An 18,886-nucleotide genomic window follows, 5' to 3' on the forward strand; every position below is an offset into this window, starting at 1 on the left:
CCTGCCTCTGGGGGGACGGGATGGCCCGTGGTTAAGAGCAGGCACCCGAGAATCAGGCTGCTTATGCAAATTACACAGCCTCCCTGTCTGTGCCTCGACTTTCCTCTTCTGCAAAATGGGAATGTGCATGTTTACCTGCTAGAGTTGTTCTGAGGATGAAAAGAGTTAATCCCCCTACCCTTTATGGAGCCAGACATCAGTGGTGGTCGGCTTGGCAGGACATTCTTGGCCAGCATCCCTCTCCTGGGGCAGTGAAAGGCTTCTGGAAGGGCTAACCCCAGAGTGAGGCCCAGAGGGAAGGCTAACATCAAGCTCTTAACCCCTGCGCTGCCCAGCCACTCAGCGGTTTGGCACAGTCACTTCCAGCTCTGACACTGCCATTGGGTTCCTTTGCCCGGCTCCCCATCCCCCCGCCTTTCACCCCCCAACCCCAACCCCCAGCCCAGACCTGTGGGGCCGGAGAGCTCATCCTGGCTCTCTAAAGACCAAAGCTATTACCCCCTTGCTGCTTGGTTTTCCTGGTGAGGGAGGGAGCGTGGAACTCCTGCTTCCTATTTTCAGAGCTGTTGGGATGGGGAGGACGTTGGCTTGACGGGATATGCCTGCAGGGTGGCCGCAGTGACCTCCAAACCCCTCACTGAGACAGCCCTGCGTTGTTCATTGTAGACGCACGGCTGGAACCTCCTTCTGGGAGGCGCATCCCCGACTCTCCCAGAGCCAGGCCCAGGGAAGGCCCCTGAGCCCAAGCAAGTCCCTTTGTCCCTTGTCTCCAAGCCGAGCCTGCAAAGCAGTCACATGGAGGAGTTACAAGCCCCGCTCTGGGCTCAGACAGATGAGGGTGCAAAACCCACGGCCTGGCAGTGAGGCGTGGGGGAAGTGATTTCCCCTCTCTGGACCCTAGTAGCAATAGAGGTAATCAGAGCACTGGTCGCACAGCGTCAGGGTAAGGACCGAAGTGACTAGTCCAGGAGTCAGCTGGCACGTGAAAGCGTAGCTTTATTACCGCAGGCTGGTGGGGAACATTGCCTTGTTGTTCTGAAATAGTAGCACCGAAGGGCTAAGTACTTTGCTTGCAAAGCTTCTCCCCAGAGGCCAGGCACCTCCTGTCTGCTGGACGCACCAGGCCTGCCCTCTCCTTCCCACCACGGCCACGGGCCACGGGCTGTGGGAAAGGAGAACCTGCGAGAGGGAGAGGGAGGGGCCTTCGCCTGTGGGGAGGGCGGCCTCTGTGTCTCCTCAGAAGCCATGCTTTGCTGCAGGGCCTCCAGAAAACCTCTCCAGGTGGCGGGATGCCTGCCCTAAGGGGACACGGGCAAGCACACCTGCTCCCAGTGCAGAATTCTGGAGTCCGGGCCCCAGGCTCCGTGCTGTGTGAAGGCCCAGGCCGGGCTGACCCATGCGTAGAAGGAAGGTGGGGGGGGGGGGGGGATGGCACCCTGTTCTGGTTACCCGCAGCCCTTGGAGGTCTTTGTGGCTCCCGGGAAAGGCACACGTGGAGTTTGAAGGAGGGACAGAACCCACGTACCTGCTGGTTGGTCCAGGTGGAGCTGAAAATGGCTCCCCAGAGGACAGCCTGCAACCCATGGTGGTCAGCGAGTTAAGATCGCATCCTCCCTCTTCTCCCGGCCACCTCACTCCACCCAGGGTGGTGGAGGGGGTTGAATGCCCAGGGCCAGCCTCCTCTCCCAGCGGAGCCCTGGAGTCCAGGCCCTCATGCAGTTTGCAATGGGGAAGAGGAGAGCTTTGAAACTGAACTGGGTCAAGATCCACTACCTGAACATGGGAAGGAAAATGTGGACTCAGACCAAGAAATCGCCGAGGGATGGGCAAGAGATCCCATGGACATATTTGAAAGCAGCGGTGATAGAAATGAAACTCTTTTATGTTTCTGTCTCTATGAATTGAGGGCCCTGTCGGTTTTTTTAGATGCCTGAGGTTTCGCAGCTCCTCAGCGATCTCCCCTCACGTTTTACGACAGTGACGAAGATGACCATGCCCCCAAGGATACACTCAGATGCCTTTACGGAGGCTTGGCATGCGTCCTGTTTGGTGAGGTGGTCACAGCTAGCCTATCAGGTGTGCCAGGCAAGGACTGGGCCCGTTTTAAAGATTAGGAAACCAAAGCCCAGAGAGGTTACCACCCAGCCCGGCCCTGGCAGAGGCGGCTGCCGAGAACCCTCTGGCTCCTCCAGTTTCCGCTCCCCAGGTCAGTGGTCGGCAAACCGCGGCTCGCGAGCCACATGCGGCTCTTTGGCCCCTCGAGGGTGGCTCTTCCACAAAATACCACGTGCGGGCTCGCACGTACAGTGCGATTGAAACTTCGTGGCCCATGCGCAGAAGTCGGTATTTTGTGGAAGAGCCACGCTCGAGGGGCCAAAGAGCCGCATGTGGCTCTCGAGCCGCAGTTTGCCGACCACTGCTCCAGGTGAATGGGAGTCCTCGTGGACCAGGTACAAGTCCCAGGACAATGTGTACAAAGTGCTTTCCAGATCCTGGCCACAGAGCCACGGGGTGCCTGTCAGTGGCAAGGGGTGATGCCACGCCCACTGTTCCCAGCCTGCCCAGGAGTCGGGCTGGTGGCTGGCTCCTCCCTTCCCCCCGAAGGGGCAGATGGGATGCCCTCTTCCCTTTTGCACCTCCAGCCCACCAGCTGCATCCTGAATGCTGTAGCCCAGAGATTTTCAACCCCTTTCATCTCATGACACACATAAACTAATTACTAAAATTCTGTGGCACACCAAAACACATATTGCTTGCCGATCTAAGAAAATAGGTATAACTTTGATTCAGTCACACTGGACAGCTATTGTTGTGTGGCTGCCATTTTTTAATTTATTTGACAATCTAGGGCAGTGGTTCTCAACCTTCTGGCCCTTTAAATACAGTTCCTCATGTTGTGACCCAACCATAAAATTATTTTCGTTGCTACTTCATAACTGTAATGTTGCTACTGTTGTGAATCGTCATGTAAATATCTGATATGCAGGATGGTCTTAGGCGACCCCTGTGAAAGGGTCGTTCGACTGCCAAAGGGGTCATAACCCACAGGTTGAGGACTGCTGATCTAGGGCAAGCATGTCAAACTCAAAGGCTAACACAGGCCAAATAAACAAGGCCTGTGGCCCGCAGGCCGTGAGTTTGACATGCTTGATCTAGGAGAAGAGAAGTCGGTGCCTCTCACTAAGTGGTCAGGTATTTCATGTTTTACAAATTCGTGCAGCACACTTGTTGAAATCGCTGCTGTAACCCAGTACCTAGCATTCCTAAGAAGACCTGCTCAACTTGCCTTCTGCCTCAGACCCCAGAACCGCTCCCCCCGGGGGTGGCGGGGGGAAGGGAAGGCCTGCGGACAATGAGATGACAAGATGCAGAACAGATGACAAACAACGTTCCAGCCAGCTCCCACTGGCGGCGGTAATTGGCAGAGCTCCTCAGAGCACCTGGTGCTCTTTTAGAGCACATCAAAGAACAAATCAGAAGCCCAGCCCGCTTCCTCCCTCTGCCTGGAAAGATTTCATCCAGAGGGTGTTTCTTTGGTCTTTATAATGGCCAGGCCTGGCTTCCGGGTGCCAGAGAGCAGGCCTGGCTTCCCAGAAAGGAGGATGAAAGGGATGCAGGAGCCCAGCAGTTTCCATGGAAACAGGTCAGGTGGAGGCAGACTAGAGAGTCCAGAGGAAGCCAGAGGACTTTTGAGTAAACTTGATCTGAAACCCGAGAATCTGTGGACAAAATATCTTCCCCTGTGCAAAGCCCTGGGGTCAGCAGGATAGCAACAGGAAGTAGAATAACAGTACTTCCTGGGTGCTGTCCAGTGACACCTCCCCCAATAGGCGGGGGCCCAGGGGCTGAGAGCTCAGGCCCCTTTTAGCTCTTGGTTCTGCAGTTATTCTGCAGTTCTGCCATGGGATGGCTGTGTGACCTGGGCAAGGTGTTCACCCTCTCTGAGCTTTTATTTTCTCACTAGAGGCCCGGTGCATGGATTTGTGCACCAGTGGGGTCCCTCAGCCTGGTCTGCAGGGATCGGGCTGAAACCGGCTCTCCAACATCCCCTGAGGGGTCCTGGGTTACAAGAGGGCACAGGTCAGGCGGAGGGCCTCTAGTATGCATATAAGATCTTTGGTTAATCTCTTCCCGCCCTCCCCTCTCTCCCCTTCCCTCTGAGATTCATCAGTCTGTTCCATGTTTCCATGCCTGTGGTTTCCACTCCTGTGTTGAGCATCTGCCTCCTGGTGGTCAGTGCGCATCATAGCAACTGGTTGAGTGGTTGACCGGTCGGTGGGACACGAAGCATGTTACGCTTTTGTTATATAGGATTGGTGAAATGAAGATAATTTTAGTAACTTACTTGTACACTGTTTGTGAGCATTAAGGGTGGTAGTGCATGTAAAGGATGATGTAGTGCCTGGAACATAACAAGCTCTCAAATGTTATTATTGATCAGAAAACTGAAGGTGATCAATATGTCTAATCCAATCAGTGCAGCCCATCTCCCTGGACAAAATGGTTGGTTCAGGGATAGGCGATGAGAGCTTGCATCCCAGAATGTGAAGGAGCTGCTGGGAGGGACTCTATTTGCAGCCAGTTGGGCATGCAGCTGTGAGGTCCGGAATAGCCGCAGCCATCCTGACACCATGAGGGAAGAGTCTAGAGTGGCCCACGATGGGGAGGGGCACGGAGTGGAGATTGAGGATGAAGCCCATTTTGCAAAAGGCAGGGCAGAGAGACTAAGAAATTGGGTCACCTGTGACATAATTCGAGCTGCTGGATCAAGCTGAGCCTCAAATAGCTTTGGACTTTTTGGTCATATGACGGATAGGTATCCATTAGTGTTCAGGTTCATTTATGTTGGATTTTCTCTCATTTGCAACCAAAAAGGCCTCGACAATAATCCAAGAAGAGGACAGTTGATCTCATGGGAGGTGGACTTGGGAAGCTTTTGGGAAACGAGGCTTCTCTCTCTTTTTCTTAGGGTGGCAGGGCCACTCTGTCAGACTCCATCTCCATTCGCACGGAGCCTCCACCTCCTCCTCCCCCGCCAGCAAGCGTCCTCATGACCTTGCCTTTCCTGGCCGATCACAGCCACTTGCCTCAGCTTGTCCTCAAGAGTCATAGCTCCCACTTCCCCGAATGGCCTCGCCTCTCCATTTCCCTGTTCCAAATGCCCACGAGAAGAATCTGGTTGGTCTAGCTCACCTTCCCATGTCAGACCATTTTTTTTTTTCCTGAATGAGTATTATTGGTGGAAATATATCTGCTAAACTTTGGTCTTTTAAAAATTTCTTGTTTTTCAATGACAGTTTACATTCAGTATTATTTTGTATTAATTTCAGGTGTACAGCATAGTGGATAGACAATCACATGCTTTACAAAGTGATCCCCGATATTCCCAGTACCCACCTGGCCCCATACGTAGGTGCCACATTATTATACCCTAGGGCATTGATGGCGAACCTTCTGAGCTCGGCGTGTCAGCATTTTGAAAAACCCTAACTTAACTCTGGTGCTGTGTCACATATGGAAATTTTTTGATATTTGCAACCATAGTGAAACAAAGATTTATATTGTTGATATTTATTTTATATATTTAAATGCCATTTAACCAAGAAAAATCAACCAAAAAAATGAGTTCGCGTGTCACCTCTGACACGCGTGTCGTAGGTTCGCCGTCACTGCCCTAGGGCCTGGGCTGTGCTTTGCATCCCGCGACTATTTTGTAACCACCGACCTGTACCTCTCAGTCCTTTCACCCCGTCCCCCAACCCTCCTCCCCTCTGGCAACCACCTGTCTGTTCTCCTTCTCTATGAGTCTGTTTCAATTTTGTTCATTTTTTTTGTTTGTTCTTTAGATTCCACATGTAAGTGAAATCATATGTATTTGTCTTTCTCTGACTGTGTTTCTCTCAGGCATTTAAACCAAGGTTGCTGCTCAGCTGCACATGGCACCCCCCCTTGTCCCACTTGGCTGTGGCTGGGGGCAGGGGCAGGGGTGAGGGGCAGGGGGCGAGAGGGATGGGGCGAGGGGAATGAGGTGAGGGGCAGGGGGTGAGGGGGATGGGGCGAGGGGAATGAGGTGAGGGGCAGGGGGCGAGAGGGATGGGGCGAGGGGAATGAGGTGAGGGGCAGGGGGTGAGGGGGATGGGGCGAGGGGAATGAGGTGAGGGGCAGGGGGCGAGAGGGATGGGGAGAGGGGAATGAGGTGAGGGGCAGGGGGCGAGAGGGATGGGGCGAGGGGAATGAGGTGAGGGGCAGGGGGTGAGGGGGATGGGGCGAGGGGAATGAGGTGAGGGGCAGGGGGCGAGAGGGATGGGGAGAGGGGAATGAGGTGAGGGGCAGGGGGCGAGAGGGATGGGGCGAGGGGAATGAGGTGAGGGGCAGGGGGCGAGAGGGATGGGGCGAGGGGAATGAGGTGAGGGGCAGGGGGTGAGGGGGATGGGGCGAGGGGAATGAGGTGAGGGGCAGGGGGCGAGGGGAATGAGGCGAGGGGCCCTGATCTAGTCGAATGGAATCCTCTCGATCCTCCCCAAGACCCAGTTTCTTCTGTGACGTCGGACGCTAATGAACCTGTGGTCGAAGGATGGTCGTGAGGATTCAGGGACATGATGTACGCACGTTACTCAGCACGGTGTCTGGCACAGAGCAGGTAGATGTTGGCTGCTCTCTTCCCTTTCTCGTGCGGTGGGATCTCAGGAGAACTGGGTTCCGGATCCCCAGGTTGCTTTATGGACCTAGAAGAGTCCCTTCTCCCAGCTGAGCTAGGAGCTGATGACCCCTCTCTCCAGGAGGTGAGATGGGATCACTAAAGGAAAAGGGGCTGGAGGGTGTGGAGAAAGGCAAGGCTCCGGCAAGGGCGGCGAAGGGAAATAGAGCTGCAAGTGGAACTGAATCGGTAAGACCTCTTGTGAGGCTGGCTTGGCCTCTGCTTGGGGACCTGGCCGGGAGCCCTGGGCTCGATTTGCAAACAAACCTCCATTTCCTGCCAGAACAGGACTTCCTGGTGGCCAGGAACTTGGCTCCTTTCACCAAGGGTAGGAAAAGGGTCCCTAGAGAGCAGTGCCCCACTTCCAGGCTGCTCCGGGAGGCAGCAGGGATGTTGGCGTGTGGCGCTACCAGGTAAAAGATAAGCCCTGCATCCGTTCATTCACGGACTCATTTACATTGAACTCATTCGAGAGGCCAAAAAAATATTGATGAACCACCTGCTTGGTGCCAGGTGCTGTACCAGGCCCTGGGCATTCAATGCTGAGCAAAACTATTGAATAAACCCCCGAGATGCCTCCCCTCGGGAGTTTGGAGTTGAGAGCGGGGAGACAGGTATTGTCCAAACCACACAAGTGAGCAAAGAAGTGCAAATGGAGTGAGTAATAATAAGAGTCCTATAAACATCCCGCCTTTAACCAGGAGAAGGGAGGCCGGGAGCGGTCCTGAGACTCAAACCCTTGGGCAGAAGCTCCATGGTGGAGGAATGTAAGAAGGCCAGGGGGACCGCAGTGTAGAGTGTGCACAGCGAGCACTGGGCAGGGTCCATCTGGGGTGGGGGCGGGGGGCACTTGCCTTCCACCAAGGGCAAAGCTCTGCAGAAGGGTGCAGGTGTGACAGGCTACCAGCGAACATCTGCAGCAGCCGTGAGGTGGGCGGGAGCTCTGGCCAGTGAAGGGGGTTGGGCGAGGCCCCTGCGGCAGCTGCTGCCCTCCAGACAGGACCAGGGGCCTGGAGGAGTCTGGGCGGGGAGACAGGCAGCCCCTCTGGAGCCGTGGCCAGTGCGGAGGACGGAGGGTTCCCCCATGTGACCCTCACCCCGCTACTAGTCATCTGGTTCTCCCTTCCTCCCTCACACTCAGACACCACCCTGGAGGCAGAGGCAAGGAGAAGATGGAGAAGCCCGAGCCTTTATCCAAAAGAAACCAAGGGCTTCCAAAGTGCCCTTCCCGGCGAAGCAGCAGGGCGGTGCTGTACCCGGTGTGCCGGTTAGTAATGTGGATTTTTTTCAATAGATGGAGTTACACATACGTGGGTATGTATGCAATGTGATATGTATGCTACTTTGTTGTATTGCTCCTACCGATGACCGCTTGTTCGGATCGATGGCACACGCACTTTCCGAGCAGCACTTCAAAACGTACGAAGACGTGGAAAATTGGTTCTCTGAATGGTCTGCCTCAAAACAAGAAAAGTTCTATTGGGACAGTATCCACAAATCACCTGAAAGATGGGGGAAATGTGTAGGTAGCGATGGACACTACTTTGAATAAAGCACTTTGGATTTTTCTCTTGAAATTATCGTGTTTTCTTTGATTACAAAATCCGAATTATTATGGTTAATAATGCGGATTAACTCTTAACCATTTAAAAATTCGGATTGACTCTTAACCGGTTAATAATACGGATTAACTGTAACTGGTTAATAGTGTGGATCAATTAATAACCAGTTAAAAGTGCAGATTATTAACCGGCTAATATTGCAGATTAATTATTAACCGGTTAATATTGAGGATTTTGTAATCAAAGAAGACACGATAATTTCAAGACATCAAAAGTGCTTTATTCAAAGTAGTGTCCATCGCTAGCTACACATTTCCCCATCTTTCAGGTAGTTTGTGGATTCCGTTCCAATAGAACTTTTCTTGTTTGGAGACAAACCATTCAGAGACCCAATTTTCCACGTCTTCGTACGTTTTGAAGTGCTGCTCAGAAAGTGCGTGTGCCGTCGATCGGAACAAGTGGTAATCTGAAGGAGCAAGGTCTGGTGAATACAGCGGGTGGGTTAATACTTCCCAGGCAAGATCTTTTAATGTGTCTTTAACTGGTTTTGAAGTGTGTGATGGTGCGTCATCATGAAGCAAAACTACTTTGCCATGTCTTCTGGCCCATTCTGGTAGTTTCATGATCAAAGGGTGGTTCAAATTGATTATTTGTTGCCGATAGCGATCAGTATTAGCAGTTTACCTGGTTTTAGAAGCTCATAACACACCACACCTTCCTGATCCCACCAAACACAGAGCATTGTCTTCTTTCCAAAGCAGTTGGGCCTTGCAGTCGATGTTGATGGTTGACCTGGATCAACCCATGATTTTGTGCATTTGGGATTCTCAGAATAAATCCACTTTTCATCACAATTCAATGAAAAAAAGACTTTCTTTCGTGCCGTTGAAGCAACATTTGTCTTTCGTTCAGTTGATGTGGCACCCATTTTCCTTCCTTTAAAATCTTTCCCATTGCTTGGAAATGATCGGAAATTGTTTGCTGAGCAATGTTTAATCTTTCTGCAAGTTGTTTTTGATTTTGACGTGCATCTTCATCCAATAATGCTTGTAATTGTTGGTCTTCAAACTTTTCCGGTTGACCTGGATGTTCTTTGTCTTTCCCATTGAAATCATCACGTTTAAAGCGTTTAAACCAGCATTCACAAGTATCTTGAGATGGAGCATGTTCACCATAAGCTTCCTGAAGTATACGATAACTTTTTCTTCAAAATAATGAATTAAAACTTCCCGCAAATGCTCTTTTTTTTGGCACGAAATTTGACATTTTTAAGCGTAAAAATATCTATGATGTTAAAACCTTCAGAAAATTTGACAGATGAAATTGTGAAGCTTGTTGTCAATACCACAAAATAGCATACATATCAAATCGTATATATATCTCAACATACGTGTAACTCCATCTATTGAAAAAAATCCGCATTATTAACCAGTGCATCTAGCACACCGGGGAGTTCCAAGTGTGCCCCCCGGCCCTGCCCACTTCCCAGCGGGGGCGGGGGTGGGGGAGAGGGGGCACTAAGGAAGATTACCCTGGGGAACAAGGAAACGGCGTTTTCCTTGTGCATCTGAGTGATTCATGACCTTGCGACGCTCGGTTCTTCTTTGTCACCCTCGCTAGAGTGGAGGTAGGAGCCCTATCTATTTTGTTCATCACAATTCCCCTGCTTTCAGCAGTTTGTGACACGTATGCCCTCAGTGAATAATGGTGTAAGGAAAAAGGAAAGCGAGGGAGGGAGGGAGGGGCGGAGGGAGGCAGGACAGAAGGACGGGCAGCAGAGTGGATGAGGATGTTTCTGTTTCAAACTTTATAGCATCGGGACCCTCTGGAATGATCCCTGCCCTAGAATTGGTCCCTTGCCCTGCCCTGGGCCAGCTCCCTGTGCCATCCAGTGCCAGGCAGCGGGCCAGGTGGGCAGCTGCTCGCCCTGCGGGGGGGGCAGCACCGGCTGGTGAGGAGGCGCTGCCTGGCTCTGGTCCTTGCTCTCATTCATTAATCCCAGCCTAGTTCATGGCTGCCGCCCTGCCCTGCCTCCCGATCACGTCAGGGAATCCCCTCACAGGCAGGCCGCAGGCTGGGGCGCAGGCTGGGGACGCCTAGGCCCCAAGAGGCCAGATGGGGGCACGTCCTAGACCAGTGATGGCGAACCTATGACACGCGTGTCAGAGGTGACATGCAAGCTCATTTTTTTGGTTGATTTTTCTTTGTTAAATGGCATTTAAATATATAAAATAAATATCAACAATATAAGTCTTTGTTTTACTATGGTTGCAAATATTAAAAAATTTCTATATGTGACACGGCACCAGAGTTAAGTTAGGGTTTTTCAAAATGCTGACACGCCGAGCTCAAAAGGTTTGCCATTGCTGTCCTAGAACCTTCAGCTCCCACTGTGATTGCCGGGGTCGGATATAGGAGCCAGGAGCCCTGGCCAGGCCCGCCCAGCCTGTGCTGGAAAGTGATGGAGGAGGAAGAGAGGAGCGGAGGGAGGGGGGTAGGAAGGGCCGGGAATGTGCTTTACCCCAGAGTCACAGAGCCAGTTCACGAGGTTTGGGCCTCCAGGCTCACCTGCCCATTGCAGATGCCAGTGGCGCCTGCCAAGGTCCCCTCCAACATGGGACCACATCCCCCAGCGGCTGTGAATGTTGACTGCTGTCAAGGGCTCAAAGCAGCACCTCTCTTTGGAGAATTGTTCCTCTCCACCCCCTTCTCCCCCCACCCTCCCCACGTCCACACAGTGGGACAGCCCAGAGCCAGCGGTGAGAGAGCTCTGAGGTGCCATTCAGACCCCAGAGCTCCCGTGGGGCAGGCTGAGCCCAGACTCCCACGGAACCTGCACCTTTGCCTGGCTTCTTCTCCTGCCCCTTCCTTCTCCCCCGGCTCCCCCAGTTCCCCCTGAGCGCCCTCCCTCAGCAGCTCACCTGCGTTTAGAGCAGACCTCGGACTTGCTTCTGGGCTGAAACCTCTCGCGCTGCTTGCTGGGATGCCCAGCTCTTCAGTTTCTGGGGGAAGCTAGAAACACGTGTGTTTTCAGGTGAGGGCAGGGTGGCTTCCGACACCTCAGCATGGCAGCGCTGTGCCTGCCAAGCACCCCAGCCCCACCATTCATCAGCTGTGTGAACTTGGGCTCAGACTTGAACTTCTCAGAGCTTCTATTTCTGTCTCCGAGGAATTAGGATCCTATCATCGCACAGGGTGGCTGTGAGGTAGGGAGAGCCAGGGACAAAGACCGTCCAGCTGCATGATCTTGGGTGCGGCCAACTTCCTTAGCTTGTTTTCTCAGCCAGAAACTTTACTTACAAAGCATGTGGCGGGCCAGATTTGGGCTGTGGGCTGTAGTGTGCTGGCCCCTGATCCAGTAGAATGGATTCCAGGCCCTCCCGAACCTCTCCCAGCCCCAGTCAGTTCCTTCTTCTGTGAAACAGCGACACGAATGAACCTACTTCGAAGAATTGTTGTTACGATTCAGTGAAATGCTGTATGTAAATGACTCAGCGCTTTGTCAGGCACAGAGTAGATCAGAGGTTCTCAACCTGTGGGTCGCGACCCCTTTGGGGGTCGAACGACCCTTTCACAGGGGTCGCCTAAGACCATCGGAAAGCATGTATATAATTACATATTGTTTTTGTGATTAATCACGATGCTTTAATTATGTTCAATTTGGAACAATGAAATTGGGGGTCGCCACAACATGAGGAACTGTATTAGAGGGTCGCGGCATTAGGAAGGTTGCGAACCACTGGAGTAGATGGATACTGGCTGTTTGCATCCTCTTTCGCATGCAATGGGATCACAGGATAGCTGGATTCGGAGAGTCACAGGACTGATGGCACAGGCTCCCGGAACACTCAGTGCCTGAGAAGCAACGGACCCAGAGCCTGGCCCATTCAGTGAGCAGCAGCCTGGAAAGTTTACGGGGCACCTGGCCCAGGCTGCGTACCCAATACAAGTGAAGATAGTTATTTTTTTAAAAGGTATTTTTATTGGTTTCAGAGAAGAAGGGAGAGAGAGAGATAGAAACATCAATGATGAGAGAGAATCATCGATTGGCTGCTTCCTGCACTCCCCACACTGGGGATTGAGCCCGAAACCCAGGCATGTGCCCTGACTGGGAATTGAAACGTGACCTCCTGGCTCATAGGTCGATGCTCAACCACTGAGCCACGCTGGCCGGGCAAGCTTGTTATTTTTATTAATGGAGGTGACATGTCTAAAATCAGATGGTAATAACAATAATAACAAATGCCGCTGGTAGCTTGGGAGCGGTGCCCCAGAAGTGTGGCAGATGGAACCCTTGGGGCCCGGTGCCTCGGATGTGGGCTGGGGAGGGGAAGGCAGATGGAACCCGCCCGGGCTCGCTTCTCAGGCAACTGGCATGCACCCCACGGCCACTGTTCCGCAGCAGCCCGCGTGCCAGCCCATTTGTCACCCTGTCATCTCCTCCACACTCGAAAGCAGACCCCCGGGGATCGCGGACAAAGCACACAGAACAGGGAGTCACTTTTTTTCTGCTCCAGCCAGAGAAGAGGAGGCAAGGATGGCGAACAGCAAGAAACGTCCAAGGGCTGGTCCCTGCGGAGGAGGCTTTTTTGAACAAGATGGGAGAGATGCACATTACGTGGTCCAGGGGGAGCAGGGGCCAGCGAGCTCTGAGCTCTGGCTCTTGAGCAAACCAGCCCCTTCTGTGTCTGCACGGCAGGCAAGCTAAGGGTGGGTTTTACATTTGTAAATGTTTGGGAAAAGCTAAAAGGAGAAGAGTGTTTCATGAAAATCCCATGAAACTCAAATTTCAGCGCTGAGTTAAAGTTACTGGGGCACGGCCACACCTACTCGTTTGCGCATCGCCTGTGGCTGCTCCCATGGGACAAAGCCAGGACTGAGTGACTGCAAAGGACTCTCTGGCCCGGGCTGTTTGCTGTCCGACCGTCTCCTGCAAAGGTTTGCAGAGTCCTGGCTTACAGCACCGGGCTGACCCCCCACCGCACCCCCGCCCCGATTCCATCTCTTTTCAGTAACCCTGCCCTTCAAAAACACTTGGTACTTTCTTAGCACTTGGCTAATGCCCAGGGAGGAATCTGATGAATAAAGTCACACTCAGGTGATGGTGACGTCATGTGTAGCACCCTCCTTCTCCCAGGAGCCTGGGCTGGATGGTGTGTGTGTGTGTGTGTGTGTGTGTGTGTGTGTGTGTGTGAGAGCGAGAGAGCGAGAGAGAGAGAGAGAGAGAGAGAGAGAGAGAGAGAGAGAGAGACATTTGTAACTACAAAGGGTGGAAGCTTCAGAGCCCTGGCCCAAAGGAGACAGGTGAATAGGTGGGGGCACCACCTCGACTCCCAGGCGCTGCCCGGGAGGTCCAACCCTCAGGCTGGCCGAGGACCGGTGGCGGCTGGCTTTATGCCTCTGTTGGCCGGGACACTTGCTCGGTGGGCTCAGTGCTCAGGGCCCCAGCTGGCTGCCCCTGTATGGCAGCACGCGGCTGTCCTGCTCTCGCTGCTGCTGGATCTGAAGGGCAGTCACAGCTGGAGGCAGGGCCCATCCCACAGCCGGTGGCCTCAGCCCCCGTGGTGGCTTCAGGCCCTAATTGGCTGGACGGCTGCGACGGGGTTTCACCCCGCCTGCCACCCCTGCTTTCTGTTCTCCCAGTGACCTCCCTACCAGAACCAGGGTGAGCTTCCCGAAACGTCAGCTGTGTGGGCTGAACTGTGACCCCCCCAAATCCATATGCTGAAGTCCTAACCCCCCAGTACCCCAGGCATGACTGCACTTGGGGGTAGGACCTTGAAGGAGGTAATTACATCAAAATGAGGCCGTTCCAGTGGGCCCTCATTCCATCTGACTGGGTTCCTCATGAGGAGGAAAAATGTGGACACAGAGAGACACCACCCACTAACTCCTAGCAGCTGCCAGTGTGACATGTCGTGCCCCATCACCAAGCCTTTTCTTTCCCCAACATGGCAACCCAGAGGTCGCAGGTTCAATTCCTGGTCAGGGCACGTGCCTAGGTTGTGGGCTCGGTTCCCGCTCGGGGAGGGGAGCGGGTGCAGGAGGCAGCCAATTGATGTTTCTCTTTCATCAATGTTTCTCTCTCTCTCTCTCCCTCTCCCTTCCTCTCTTTCTAAAAAAAAAATCAAAAAAAAAATCAATGAAACACATGAAAAAAGAAAGACTTCCCAGCCGTGCTCTCCCACCTCCCTGATAAGAAAACCAGCTAGGGCTCGGGGGACGTGACATGCTGCCTTTCCAACGACCAGCCCGGTCGCTCCGAGGGGGCAAAGACTGTGCTTCGTTCTCTGTGGCCCCAGAACTCAGCCCACGGCCAGACCCATGGCATGACCCAGCTGGGCATGACCCAGCTCCTCTTCTGGGTGCTTCCTCCGAGGCCCGTGCGGGGCCGGACGCCTCACCTGCGTGAGCTCACGCCCCTGCAGCTGTAAGGAGGCCTCAGACTTCCTGCCTGCCAGCCCGCAGCAAGGAGGGAACGCTGTGACTAAAGTGGCTAAAGTGCTGGGCAGTGGCTTGTGCACCTGCGTCTGCGGCAGGCTTGGCTTCTCCTAGGTTTACACCTGCTCCTTCTCCGGGGGCCGCTGAGCCCCTTTACCTGCGAGGGAGCCGGGGTGCTCCGAGGGGTCAGGCTGAGGCTGAGACTTGACCTGACGCCACACCCGGCGTGGTCCCCTCCTTGCCCTGCTCCCTCCAGCCCTTGCTGGTTCCTCTGGGCAGCATGTCCTTGACAAACCCCTCTCCCCCGAATGCTTGTCTCAAGTTTTGCGTCTGGGAGAGTTTGTCCTAATACGGGGTTGACAACCTTTCCCTGCGAAGGGCCAGATAATGACTATTTAGTAAATATTTTAGGCTTTGCCGGCCACATAGTCTCTGTCCTAACGACTCAGCGCTGCCATTGTAGCAGGAAAGGAGCCATAGACAGCATGTCAATGAACGTACTTGGCTGTGTTCCAATAAAGCTTTGTTTAAGAAACAGGAGGGCCCTAACCGGTTTGGCTCAGTGGATAGAGCGTCGGCCTGCGGACTGAAGGGTCCCACGTTCAATTCCGGTCAAGGGCATGTACCTGGGTTGCGGGCACATCCCCAGTAGGGCGTGTGCTGGAGGCAGCTGATCGATGTTTCTCTCTCATCGATGTTTCTAACTCTCTATCCCTCTCCCTTCCTCTCTCTAAAAATCAATAAAATATATTTTTTAAAAAAACACCAAAAAACAGGAGGCAGGCGGCGTTTAGTCTGGGGGCCGTGGTGTGCTGACCTTTGACCGAAGACAGCAGCGGGGGGAGCTCGGTGCTCCCTCATGCCCGTTGTTCCCCAGGAGGCACAGAGAAGGCCCCTCTGAGGTCCCTCGCTGGTGGTGGCAGTGCCGGCAGCCGGCCCACCGCCTCCTACATTAGGAGTGAGTGGCTTCAGATGCCGTCCAGGGTGGAAGACAAGGGGGTGCAGGTGAGGAAGTTCTGGTGGGCTTGCCTGCCCCCCATTTCCAGGAGGACCAGTAGGGAAGGGGGGCGGGGCACACGTCGCCCCTAAAGTTCTGGGTGACTTCCACTAAGTTATTAATTGGCCCTCGTGCTCTCCTGCAGCCCTGGGTGGACTGCGGAAGACTCTGGAGTCCTCTGTGAAACCTACGTGCCGGAAAGGCTTTAAAAATAGCAGCGGCCCTTTGACAAGTCGAGTGCTAATGACCCGGACGCTCGGCACCCGCCGATGTGCCTGTGGGATCATGATGTCTTCGGTGAGAAGCGAGGTGAGGCTGCCGGTGCGCCCGGATTTCCAGCTCAGGCCAGCGGGCCGTCTCAGGCTAAGGGTCTCCCACCTGCAGGGGATTATCGGGGGGCGGGGGGGGGGGGATGCAGCACAGGCCAGGGAGGGGTGGGGGCGAGAGGAGCCCAAGTCCGCCCCCCACCCCTACCCCCACCCTGTCGCTGGCCAACCCAGGCAGCTTTCTGGTGTGACCTTTTTCTTAGCAAAAAATCATTTCTATTCCTTGTAGTAAATGCTACTCAACAAACAGAAGGAAAACTGCCAACAGTTCCACCCCCTGGGGTAGCAGTTTATTAACATTTTGGTTCGATTTTCCTTCCAGTTTTTTCCTAAGCATATATTGTACACATCATTTAGCTATTACAAAAATGGGATCCTTCTGTGCGTGTGGCTTCATTTCACAACATACTTTCGAAAAATATTATTTATTGGTTTCAGAGAAGAAGGGGGGGGGAGAGAGAGAGAGAGAGAGAGAGAAACATCAATGATGAGAGAGAATCACTGATTGGCTGCCTCCTGCATGCCCCACACTGGGGATCGAGCTTGCGACCTGGGCATGTTCCCTGAGCAGGAATCAAACCGTGACCTCCTGGTTCATAGGTCGACGCTCAACCACTGAGCCACGCTGGCCGGGCTGTAAGAATCCTTTTTAATATAAAGACACAGATGTGTGGAAATGAAAGTGGTAGGGAAAAGGACTGCCTGTGGGGACACCTCCTGGTGGATGCCGGCTGGTGGCCATGCGGTCCGTCGGTGCCAGGGCCTGGAGTCTCGGGGTCCGCCTCTCAGGCCAGACACCGCCATGGTTTCTGGATAAAGCATCCTTCTGTGCCTGGGGAGTGACATTCTTTGTTTGGTGTTGCAGCCCCGTCAGATTCAAACGCTTCAGCCAGTTTCTATTAATGGGAGCATTTTAATTGGGCAGCGGCTGCCATGGTAACTGGCGAAATCTCAGAACTTGGGGACTGGGAACCGACCAGAGATCAGATAACGTTTAAGTGGCTCTGTGTGAATTGTGCTGGTGTTCGGAGAACTGGCTTTGCCCAAGTGCCCCAGGGCACAGGAGCGTCAAGGCCTTTTACTGGTCACGTCTGTGGTGTCCCCAGCTTATCCTCCTGGATCCCAGGTTGCTTGGGCTCAGATGAGGCAGGCTGAGATTTCCGTGGGTGATAAGGCTGGAGGGGAGAGGGCCGGTTATCCAGGGAAGGCAGGTCACACTCGCCTTTCCTATTCCGTTCCAATCAAACTTCCACGTAACCACCCAGGCTCGTGGGCACTTTCCCCTGCAGCTTAATATTAAGTAACAGGACAATGCTGTGTTTTTTAAATCTTCACCTGAGATATTTTTCCATCGATTTTTAGGAAGAGTGGCAGAGAGAGGGAAAGGCAGAGAGCAATATCTATGTGAGAGAAACACCTCGATTGGTTGCCTCCTGCATGCGCCCTGACCAGGGCCCGGGCTGGGGAGGAGCCTACAACCGAGGTACATGCCCTTGACCAGAGTTGAACCCGGAACCCTTCAGTCTGTAGGCCGAAGCTCTATCCACCGAGCCAAACCGGCTGGGGCCAGGACAATGTTTTTGAAGCATGAACTACTATGATTTCCCCCGTGGCATTTTTTCACCCCATTCAGATGGCATGGTGTGTGGTCAACATGTGTGCAGCGCCCACAGATGCACGTAGCACACAGCTGCTCAGTCATGCGCGGCCCGAGTCCACCCAGGCGCACAGTGCTCAGGAACTGGGGGAGGATGTGCCAGCAAAGGTGAAAGGAATTGCTTCCGTGACTTTGCATTTCAAGAGTCTTGGCCTTAGAACAAAAGGAACTTGGGAGTATCGATAGAAGGATGAGAGAATGCGAAGTAACTAAGAACAGGAATTCTTCAGCCCAGTTTATTTATTTTTAGTATATATTTTTATTGATTTCAGAGAGAACGGGAGAGAGAGGGAGAGAAGCATCAATGATGATGGATCATGGATCCGCTGCCTCCTGGATGCCCCACACTGGGGATCGAGCCCGCGACCCGCGCGTGTGCCCTGACCCTTTATTGAACTGTGACCTCCTGGTTCATAGGTCGACGCTCAACCACTGAGCCACGCCGGCCGGACCAGTCCCAGTTTAAATAAAGGAAGACTCCTTGGGCTGTCGGAGGGAAATAAGTGCATAGAAATTTGTGGCTCTTGAGAAGAGAACCCTGTACTCTGCTCCCGGGGCCAAGGGCAAGGGCAAGGGCAAGGGCAAGGACAGGGCAGGGCATGTAGCAAAGACCTCAAGTCTGTTTGCAGAATCCAAGAGTCTCAGAGACTTGTGCCTGATTCCCAGGTGGAGCTCTAGGGAAGCAAGGGCTGCATGGGAAATCTAGGCAGACAGGGCCCTGGGGGAGGGGCAGGATTTCAGTGCTGTGGCTACGCACTGGGGCTGGGAGGGAGCTGCTGGAGCAGGATGGGCGAGGGCTGAATCTGAGGCGGTCTGAGCAGATGGGGAGAGCAAGAGCAGCTCTCCACCTCCGTCCCTCTGTGCTCATGGAACTTAAATGCAAGTGTGTGGGGAGGTGGGGTTGGGGTTCCTCAACTGGGCCAAGATTTACTGTCTGTCTTTGGGTGGGATGAGAGATCAGAATAGAGATTAGGTTGCGTTAAAGGAAAATAAGGTAATGTTTCCTGCGTTCAGTCCGGAGTCTTGCCTGCAAGATTTGTTCGCACAATAACACATTGTCAGAGTCTCAGAAAGCCGCCTGTTGGCCGTCCCTGGCTTATGCTCGTGGCTGTGCACCAGGGCTCTGCTTGGAATCACATGGGGAGCGTGTACGAACACACGTGTGTACTTTTAGACTTAAAGTCAGACTATCTCCCACGGCAGTGA

Source organism: Myotis nattereri (assembly GCF_964212035.1).
Source record: "Myotis nattereri genome assembly, chromosome: 15".
NCBI classification, from domain to species: Eukaryota; Metazoa; Chordata; class Mammalia; order Chiroptera; family Vespertilionidae; genus Myotis; species Myotis nattereri.